General features: G+C 33.2%; 1 protein-coding gene across 2 annotated transcripts in view; it reads right to left on the bottom strand.

The window, feature by feature from the left end:
• Nucleotides 1–7,264: 7,264 nt before the first annotated feature.
• The window catches only part of LOC142345360 (uncharacterized), a 34,359-nt gene continuing 30,151 nt past the window's right edge, over nucleotides 7,265–11,472 (bottom strand). The window contains exons 5-6 of one of the 2 annotated variants that reach the window (XM_075397390.1): nucleotides 10,377–10,487; nucleotides 7,265–7,319 (exon numbers count right to left, since the gene is read on the bottom strand). The gene's annotated coding sequence lies outside the window, so the exon portion shown is untranslated. Of the gene's footprint in view, nucleotides 7,320–10,338; nucleotides 10,488–11,472 lie in introns of both variants that reach the window. The other variant, XM_075397389.1, reaches the window with a different exon arrangement.

The following is an 11,472-nucleotide window of genomic DNA, read 5'->3' as shown; positions in this document are numbered from 1 at the left end:
TTTTCCAAGAATCTGAAATGTTTATTAGAGCGATTTCTTGTTTTTTGGACAATAATGAAAAACATATTTAATGACATCCGTGTTAATTGGAGCTCAGCTGGAAGAATTTTAGTCTCCAGAAGTAGATCTCTGGCAGTATCGTATTTAGTTTTCATAAAACAAAGTTATATGACACAGTTTATCTGTTTGTTAATTCTGTCAATAGAGTAGGATGGTAAATTTTGAAAAAAAAATTGCACTAAAATCTAATTGAGATAAAACTAGAGATTTAGAAAGATTCATTCTTGTTCTTAGTGGTACCTGAAAACGAACCAAATATAACGATCTGATTTCTGAAGCCATTTTACTGATAACCTTATTCTAAATGATTTTGTTATGTCAGTTCTCTATCAATTATTACACCTCAATATCTACATTTTTAAGATGCTATCAATCGGTGTCCCTTGAAATCGACAGTTTCAATGTTTGGCAATTTTTCATTTGTGAACACCATTAACTCCAATTTTCCTCATTCAAGGTTAACCTGTTTTGTTTCATATATTGATCTGTCCTGTTTAATGTATCTTCAGCTATTAGCTGCAAATCTGCTTCATTCTTTGCATGACATAGAATTGCTGTATCATTGGCAAACTGTAATACATCACAATGCGTGGATACAGCTTCACTGAAGTCGTTGACATAAAGTATAAATGTATAATTGTTGAATTAAAGTATAAAAGCCACTACAATTAAATTGAAATTAAACGTAATCCAAGCTGTGAATTACTGCTTGAAATGACCAATTTTTCCTGAAATTTATAAAGCATCAGATCATCTGTTTTGTTTTAGACTAGCAAATACAATATAATAGAAAAAGTTAATATAATATCAACCAAATCTTGATTTTGCTAAGAATTAATTTTGAAGATACAAGTCTATGCTCGTGAAATGTTTTAGTACAAATTAATTGAATGATATCTTTATTTAACAATTAGCTTTGATATTGGACAATTTGCATCCGCAGATAAACTGCAGCTCCGGACTGGAGAATAAAAAACTCATATTAACCTATTGATTTGAATAATTGAAATGTGACATTTTTTTTGAAAAATTCGAGATATGCGAGCATAAAAGTTTATTTTATGCATATTCGGTTTTTTCTATTTTACTTGCGATCTATGTCAAAATGTTGGGGGCATGAAAAATGTAATATTTGCCATTTCTAAAAAATGTTTCCGTCTTCACACCATATAAACGTCACATAAAAAATTCTTTTTAGCATTGGTTACACTAGAAACATTACAGCTACGGGAATTAATTTTTAAACTATTAGAATTATTATTAGACTTTTTAATAGTTTAATAAAAAATGTGTTTGAATCCTGAAACCCTTCTGTCTGTTGGAATTCTTTCGTGTCGTTTAAGCATTTCTGCTGTAACTTTTTTGTTTAAATTTGGTCTTCGACGTTTCTTTTCTAATTGTAACTGGAAGTGTGTTCCATTTTCGAATAGAGTTACGAACAATTGAAGCATTACTCCATTTTGACTTACATTATATTCTAAGAAAAGGTTATGGGTTCGTTTGTTTGCAATAATTGGCACGTTTTCCAAGAATCTGAAATTTTTATTAGAGCGATTTCTTGTTTGTTGGACAATAATGAAAAACATATTTAATGACATCCGTGTTAATTGGAGCTCAGCTGGAAGAATTTTAGTCTCCAGAAGTAGATCTCTGGCAGTATCGTATTTAATTTTCATAAAACAAACTTTTATGCCACAGTTTTTCTGTTTGTTAATTCTGTCAATAGAGTAGGATGGTAAATTTTGAAAAAAAAATTGCACTAAAATCTAATTGAGATAAAACTAGAGATTTAGAAAGATTCATTCTTGTTTTTAGTGGTACCTGAAAACGAACCAAATATAACGATCTGATTTCTGAAGCCATTTTACTGATAACCTCATTCTAAATGATTTTGGTATGTCAGTTCTCTATCAATTATTACACCTCAATATCTACATTTTTAAGATGCTATCAATCGGTGTCCCTTGAAATCGACAGTTTCAATGTTTGGCAATTTTTCATTCGTGAACACCATTAACTCCAATTTTCCTCATTCAAGGTTAACCTGTTTTGTTTCATATATTGATCTGTCCTGTTTAATGTATCTTCAGCTATTAGCTGCAAATCTGCTTCATTCTTTGCATGACATAGAGTTGCTGTATCATTGGCAAACTGTAATACATCACAATGCGTGGATACAGCTTCACCGAAGTCGTTGACATAAAGTATAAATGTATAATTGTTGAATTAAAGTATAAAAGCCACTACAATTAAATTGAAATTAAACGTAATCCAAGCTCTGAATAACTGCTTGAAATGACCAAGTTTTTCTGAAATTTATAAAGCATCAGATCATCGGTTTTATTTTGGACTACCAAATACAATTTAATAGAAAAAGTTAATATAATATCAACCAAATCTTGATTTTGCTAAGAATTAAATTTGAAGATACAAGTTTATGCTCGTGAAATGTTTTAATACAAACTAATTGAATGATATCTTTATTAACAATTAGCTTTGATATTGGACAATTTGCATCCACAAATAAATCGCAGGTCCAGACTGGAGAATAAAAAAACTCATATTAACCTTTTGATTTAAATAATTGAAATATGAAATTTTTTTGAAAAATTCGAGATATGCGAGCATAAAAGTTTGGTTTATTCATGTTCGCTTTTTTTCTATTTTACTTGCGATCAATATTAAAATGTTGGGAGCAGTAAAAATGTGATATTTGCAATTTCTAAAAAAATGTTTCCGTCTTCACACCATATAAACGTCATAAATAATTATTTTTTAACATTGGTTACACTAGAAACATTACAGCTACTGTAATTAATTTCCAAACTATTAGAATTATTATTAGACTTTTTATGGAACGACTAGACTAAAGTAGTAACTCTATTTAGGTACAAATCACAAAAAAAAATAAATTTTTCTGTAGCGTTTTAACTTTTTCAAACATCTAAATAACAGGTTAAACTAAAATTCCACACCAATCTGTTAGCTAAGTGACGCTTTACGGGTAGTTGTGGCTCTAGTTTTTGAGCATTGCTCTTCTTGTCAAGATCATACCAGGTCTTTGTTAAGTGTGCTCTATAGAAAATGACAAATTTAGCACAAAACTGTGTTGTCTAATTTCATTAGTAAAGGTAAAATGTCTGAAAATCTCATTGAAATACAGATCTAAATCAGTTTGCTAGATAACTGAAACGCTGTCATTAATAAGATTCTATTTGCATTTTTCATCGCGTGTACTTGACAAATATGGATGGACCATTGCTTAAAAAACCTTATTTGACGTCAATTATAATGAAAAAGTAATAAATCATCGAAATAGCCAGATTCTTTGCACAGGGCCCCCGCCCAATAACTGCGCGGACTTTTATGAGTTCCAACACTGGTTTGCCTTGCAGTAATACTGATCGTGATCAATTCCATCATATCACAGCAGAAAAGGCATTACTACGAAAAATTGCTCCAAAAAGTGAAGAAATTCAAAAAACACTCCAGTTAAATATGATAAACTGGATGCGCTTTCCTAAAAAACCACTAATATCTTTTGATGAGCGTTCAGTTCCCCTCACACTAAATTAGGTCCCGACATAAAATTCTACCTTTAAAATTCGGGCAACAAAAGATATATGAGGAAAATGTAATTAAAATGGAAGTTACAAAAGCTTCGAATTTCGAAATTCTAATGAGCAGAGCTGATAATGCTAATAGCAGCCTACCGACCATGTAACATGCATAACAACTTTTAACGTTTTGACTCAAAATAAATTAACTCTTAACTCTTATACCATTTAACCCCCTTGGCGGCCCATTTCTTACACCATTTTCCCCCTCTGATCAAATTACCCCTTCGCTCTTACACATTTTTACACTCTTGCTGCCCTATTTTTACACCTTTTTACCCCCTCTGAACAAGTTACCCCCTAACTCTTACACCATTTTAGCCCCCTTTGGTGCCCCAATTCTTACATCCTTTTACCGCCTTTAAACAAATAACCATCTCACTCTTACATCCCTTTAACACCTTGGCAGCCCAATTTTTACATCATATTACTCCCTCTCAACAACATGCCCCCTCATTCTTTTACCGTATTACTCCCCTTGGCATCCCAATTCTTACATCATTTTAACTCTCCCATTGATGCCCGTTGCAGCCCACTCCTACATTGAAATTTTGGTCAAGGGTTAATAACTTAAAAGTCCTCCTACTGCAGCCTATAGCAGCCCACTCTTACATCGCAATTTTGGACAGGGGGAGGGGGGTAGTTCCTCAAAAGTACTCTCATTGCAGCCCAATCTTACATCGCAATTTTGGCCAGGGAGTTAATTCCTAAAAGTTCATCTCACTGCAGCTCCACTCTTACATCATTTTGCCCTCCCTCCCCAGTCGAAATTACCCCTCCACCCAACCCACTCTTAGAGCAAAATGGAAGAACGTAAGGGACGCCAATCAACCGGGGAATAGTTACAATTGATAAATCAACTCTTTTCTCGGTTTGCTCATAATACAAAATAGTAGTCATGCTAGGTCATATATGATTCCTATTAATCCTACTAGGTTTTGTATGATTTCTTGGTAATCATACAAGTATCATATATGAGTTCTTAGTAGTCATACACGGATCGTACTAGGAAATACGGTAGGATTTGTATGACATCATATATTGTCCCTGTATGACTACTTAGAAGTGGCGACCCGTGTACCGACCGTATAATATGTATAACAACTTATCATTTTAACTCAAAGCCATCAAAAAAAATGTCCTAGAAAAATTATGAGATGTCCAAATGAAAACAAATTACAATGAGTAAAAAATAATTCCGTAACTAAAATAGTGAAATTATATATTTCATTCCTGTCGAAACTTAATTTTTGAAAGTTGCCATAGAAATGTAAAAAAATAGTTTAAGGTAATTCACTCTAAGTTTTTCTGGTGTTTTATTATCCAGTTTTCCCTGTATTGATACATCATCAGTAGCTGGGACCCCAAAAGCCGCTATTAGGGCTCTTAGTGAATTTTTAGTGAATTCTGGCGCGCAAGTGCGTGATAGTTGAAATTTTGTGTGAGTCAAACGAAAGAGGTCGAGCCAAACCCGACAAAATCATGTAAATCTACAAATTTCTGGGTAACAGAAACTTTATTTTCATTTATTAAGACCTTTTGAAATCAAAAACTACTCAATAATACACAAGATAAATTCCGAATATAAATTATACCATTTGGGGATGTATCAGAACTAACTCTCACCTTGTTGAGTAGAAAATAAATAGCTAGCAGCGTCAACCCAAGATACAAATAAAAATGGAACGTGGCATATGACGTAGAAGATAATTATAATTCCAAATGCTTGAGCCAACATTTGTTTCCGCTGTCGCCTATTTTCCGAAGAAGAACTGTTGTTTGGGCAAACGTATCTGACAGAGCTGTTGTCTCTTCTTTTTTTCCTCTTATGAACAATTTTTTTTTTTCAATTTTTTCTATGCCAACGAACTATTGAACTTTTTTAAGAGTATACTAAATTCAGCATATCTTGGTGTAATCGTGGTTGATTAAAATCTGCTCTGAAATAAAACTGTTTAATTCTAAAAAAAAAGAACACGTAAATTCCTGAAATGATATATGAAAATACATCATGCAGGTAGTGTATGTAATTAATAGATAAACAGAAAAAGTTATTTTTGAATTGTGAACACCAATAATTGAAATGGTAGATGAATAGATAGATTAATAAATACATAGGTAGGAACAGCACACATCATGAAATAAATTTGAATTCACGCCACGTTAATTGGCCAAACTGAATTTGGCCTGGATCCTTCTTGAATTTTTCTAAAAAGTAAGCTTTGTATATTTTTTGGCAGTTACAGAAGATTTTTACAAGGTTTCATTCGCCCTCAAAATTTCATTATGATATCTTACACCACTATTGATCACCCCCTGTTCAATGTATTTAGTTCTAGCAATGATTTTATTTACTAAATTTCTCGTCCGATTTTGAAAATAAAAGTTCGCCGTTGGTAAGGGAAAAGTTCTCCGTTGGTAATGGATAAAAGTTCGCCGTTGGTAATGGATAAAAGTTCGCCATTGATAATGGGCGAACAGATACCTAAACTTTTCAATCTTTTCTCTTCTTTTGGCACTTTAATAAGGAGGGAACCTTGAACAATCACACCTCCCAATCGGTGAGATTAAAAGTTATGTGGTTGCCGGCGGCAAAAGTTGACGGCTCACCATTCGAAAAATAATTGAAAATTTTTTAAAATGCATAAATCAAATATAATTTTGTTGAGACAATATTTCACTATTTCTAAAACTGAATTTATTTTTTTGTAAATTTTTTGCATTGATTTCTGCTGCAGGAAAGAGAATCTTGAATATGGGGCTCTTATTTTGTTCAAATCACTATATTAAATTGCCTACAGTTTTTTTAGCCCCTCGTTGCAATTATTTTTCTTAATTTTGTTTCATTGACTACATTGACTACCAGAATTAAATTTTTGTTTTTGTATGCGAGTAATCTTTTCACTTCTGTTCAATTGACGACCACAATTAACGTTTGGGGACTTATTGAGGTTTAAAGATCTTTTGAGACAACCTAATTTGCAACAATTTAGAGCACTGGAGGAGGGAACTAGCATAGTAACAAAATAGAAATTGCTTCATTGGTTTGTTTTAATTGATTGATCTCCTGGGCAACAAAATTTTCTCGCTGCTCAGCCTAGCTGAAATTCAAAAGACCACATATATCTTTTCTCTTCTTCGTGCTAAATAAAACTGAACAATCGGAATGCGAATGATGTCTAAATGACGAAAACTGTTCTTCACACGCCTCTCCCCCTCGAGAATGCAAAAAAATTACATTTACTAAAGGTAAACATAGGTAAACACTTACTAACAATTTTACTAACAAACACATAGGTAAACAATTACTAACACTTACTAACAATTTCAATCGATTCAGCAGCCTTTAAATTTCACTATTTTTGTTGCATGCGAAAAAGAGATTGCTCGTTGAGCCAAATGTAGCCTAATCAAAATAGTGAGGGTAGCTTTTAATTCGTACTTTTGTTTGTTTCATACTTATTTTGAGGACTGATGCAATAAGCTGGGTTAGTATGGTTTTAGCAGAGGGAACAGTTCCGACCTGGCCCGACGCAGTTCTCGATATGTCTTCCAGAACATCACAGTTGCGTACAGAGTTGTACCTCCAATGACAAAAAAGTCCACGACGGCCCAACCATTTTTTATCATAATAGCTGCCTTCTGTAACCGAGCTGGTCATTAAAAGACCTTTTTTGAGGAAACTCTTTAAGAAACATTATAAAAAAATGCCCAGGTAGAGGTGTGAGTAGATTTCCAGGCAAACAAACGCACAACAGTTGAAAGGCGTTTTTACTACACTGAGAGTAAAGTCACTTGTCAAAAGCTTGATAAAGTCTGATCATAAACACATTAAAGTCTAATCATGGTTGAAATTCATTTGGATGAGTCTCATCAGAAACCAGCCTAGATAAAAAGAAATTTTTTAAAAGGATGTCGGGAAACTATTACAATTTACTCAAGAAAAACATTATTGGTCAGCACATACCCCCAAACCGGGAATTATTGACCGATTTATGTCAGTGGATTTCAAACGCAATCTTAATACAATGATTCTGTGGAAAACACTTAATGTTCGCTAAATTAGCTTGGATTGAAATATTTTGAGGGGATTAAGGCAGTCTTGTTCACGAAAGCGTTTTGGTTAAACACTGACGGATTAGTGTAAGTGTTTTTCAAAAGCAAATGTAATTAGATTTGATGATTTGAGTAAATAGATTTCGCAATTTGCGTAAATCAAAATTAATCGCCCGTGATTATATAAATTTACCTCAATTAAGGGAGAATGAATATTTGTTCATTTATTACGTTTGTATTAAACAAATAAGTGAATTAGAAAAAGTTTTCGAACTAAAGAATGTAAAATTGCATCTTCAAGCTTTGTAAAATCTACAGACAAAAATCTGTCAGTGTAAGCCATTTTGTATCGTCAGTCTTGTCCACAAAACCGCTCTAAAAGCTTTTTGTGGACAACACTGACGGATTAGTGTATTCGTAGCTCAAATTTCCGTAAGTGTATTTCCAACTTCTACAAAAAACTACTTTTGAACAAAAAACCTTTAGGCAAAAACTGGCCGACCTGTTCTTTATACACAAGAAATCGGAAGTTTTCTCTTTTTGTTTCCTGAGCACAATCCGCTTAAACTTTTACAACTATTGATGAGCGCCTAATAAGTCAAATAAAAATTGGAAACTGACGCGCGAGCAACAAAACGCTCATTTTAGTGTCTCTTATTATCAATCCTCCATTGATTACATGAAGGCACGCCTATACAGAAAACTGAAACACAATAATCTCTCTGTTTTTTGGGGAATTGACTATTAAATTTTTTGTCTTTTTGCTTGAAATTTTTGTCTAATGGGTTTCTTAATTTCCAGAAACATTTCAACAAACTATAACACTCTAAAATTACACATGAAAGGTAATAAAAATGGTAAAAAGTGTAAAATCATTAGACTTTGGCTTTAAAAAGTTGAGAATGAAGTTACAAATTGAGTGAAGCAGAAAAAAATATTTGGTCTATAGGTAGCAAGGCTTTGATGTCAAGGATGTATTTTTAATGTAAAATTTGAAAGGACTAAAAAATTTACGTAGAAAACCGCAAAGTCAGCCTAACATGATTCTACCCTGGCGTCAACGTTGACAAAATTTTTGACAAGAAGCCGGAATACCAAAAATTTTCAAGTATTGCCATGCGATGGCACTTTCAGTGAAGCTCACGCGCCATATAGAGCTATAACTAATCTTTTTAGGTTATAAAACGGTTTGGAACAAAGGTGAAACCTCTATTAGAACTAAGAATTGCAAAAAACTATCGGAGAAGCCTCAAAAATGATTCTATATTTCTTCATAATGGCCTAAGAAACCAAATATTAGAAACACGAAAAATTTGCACTGCTTATTTTAAGTGAGCTAAATTTTTATTCAGCATAAAATCATGAATCTCAATGGGATACATGAGCTCTTTTTGAAAACAGTGACCACAAAACTTGCTACTAAAAATACTGAAAAATTCTTTTAATTTTGTACTTTTCAGAACTCTTTATTTCATTATTTGGCTGTTTATATTAATTGTAATTTCATAGGAGTTTTATATGAGCAGACATCATTTTAAAATACAAACAATGAGAAAATAACAGACCCCATTTTTAAATTTATTAAAATTAATTAAATTATTAAATACCACATGCGTCTCTTAGTGGAACTCAAAAACCGAAATCCAATGAAAGACTGATGTAAAAAACTTCTTTCATACCGTCCAACGTATTTCAAAGTCGCATTGTCTCAACAGTCAAAAAAAGTTCGTCTTTATTTTTCTTTCAACAAGATTAGCCAATAGATTCAAAGAGAAAATATAATAATCATAAGAGTTTTCCTTAGAAACAATCCAATCCACTATTTCTAATAATACCATGTGCTTGCCTTTGTACGTTAAACACATCAATTGGCTAAACGTGACTGAACAAGAGAAACCCAACAACTTACTATATAGTCACCCCCCCCCCCCCCCCCCCCCCCACTAAGTGAGATCGGAACAATTCATACAACAACAAATTATTTTTTGGAATTTAGTTTATCTTTCTCATTTACACGAGAAATGTTTCAGCTTCGGTTACAAGAAAAATAACTGTTACATGAACTATTTTTATCCCTCTACTTGTTCGTTTTTTGTGGATTGAGGACTAAAGGGGGATTGTCATATATTCATAATCATATATTGCGGATTCTGGATAGATTTTAACGGTCATCAGTTAGAAAATTGTCCAATTACCTGCCTCTGGTTCACTTCTGCTTTGGTCAACGGGGTATCGTTTTAGATGTTGTCCTTTTGAAATGTGTTACCATCCGGGTTGAGGTTTCACCAGCTAAAAATCACTATAACGAAAAGTATAAATTGTGGTGAAAGCGGTTAAAGGCGTTAGGGACTGCGGTTTTTAGCGCTTAATACGGTGAAGACGTTGCAAAAAAATTCACCGTTAGAAACCGCAAATCATTCAAAAATTTGCACCCAAGACTAAAAAGATGCGGAGGCTTTGCAGTGAGAAATATTCATTTCCACAGCTATTCACCGCAGTTTTAACCTTAATTCCTCGGCAAAAACTCGACCTGTGCAACTGGCCTTGATTGTAACAAAAAATAGTTAACAATTTTTTCTTTAGATAACAAAACACTTCTTTTTACCAGCCCGATGTTTCGAGTAAATACTCTCAAAATGGTACTTGTAAACAAAATAGCAGATAAAGACATTGAAACTGCAAATATTATCAGTATATAAATCTTTCGTCGTTGTCTCGTGAACTTTCTTTTGTAATTGTGCGGGTTGCACAAGGCTTGCAATCATTTTCAAATGACAATTTTGTAAACTTCTGCAAAGTACTGTTTAGTTTGGATCATTTTGTACTAGTAGCCGCCAATAATTGTTGACAAAAAGCGGTTACATCATTATTTTTAAAACTCCTCTGTTACGTCTTTCATTAAATTTTCGCTTCGTTGCTATCGTCACATGGAAGTGGGGATCACAACACTGTTTAGTGCTGAAGTATTATCATTTTTACTATGCCAAATTCTGATCATATCGTCCGATAGACATTTTATACAAATTTCAGAGTACTTCTTGAGCAAAATAAAATGAACTTCAATTCTATGCATATTAACAACGTCAGCCATTTTTCGGCTCTGAGCTTGATTTTAAATTGAACGGTATAAAAAATCGCAGTCAGCTTGAACTTGAAATAGACCTTCAGAGGCAATTGCAAATATTAGTTCATCGAAACTAGTGCTGCTTATAAAAATTATTGTCGACCATAAAAGCATTTCAATTCTTGCTCAAAATTCCATTTCTTTTCTATTTTTTGTTCATTATCAGTTTAACTGCCCTCCCGGACCCTCGTCCCATAGTATGCCAGTACTGAAACATTGTTTTCCAATTGTATATCGTCGGCCAAGTACTGTATCAGTGTATCCTAAGAATATATGGTCACCCCATTATGTGTATGTATATGTGTATGTATGTGTGTATTTATGTGTGTATGTATGTGTGTATGTATGTGTGTATGTATGCGTGTATGTATGCGTGTATGTATGTGCGCATGTATGTGTGTATGTATGTGTGTATGTTTGTGTGTATGTATTTGTGTATGTATGTGTGTATGTATGTGTGTATGTATGTGTGTATGTCTGTGTGTATGTATGTGTGTATGTCTGTGTGCATGTATGTGTGTATGTATGTGTGTATGTATGTGTATACGTATGTGTGTATGTATGTGTGTATGTAAGTGTGTATGTATGTGTGTATGTATGTGTGTATGTATGTGT

This window comes from Convolutriloba macropyga, chromosome 9, assembly GCF_964194025.1.
Source record: "Convolutriloba macropyga chromosome 9, txConMacr16.3, whole genome shotgun sequence".
NCBI lineage: Eukaryota > Metazoa > Xenacoelomorpha > Acoela > Convolutidae > Convolutriloba > Convolutriloba macropyga.
The sequence above is the reverse complement of the archived record's forward strand: the minus strand, read 5'-3'. Positions and strand labels throughout refer to the sequence as shown.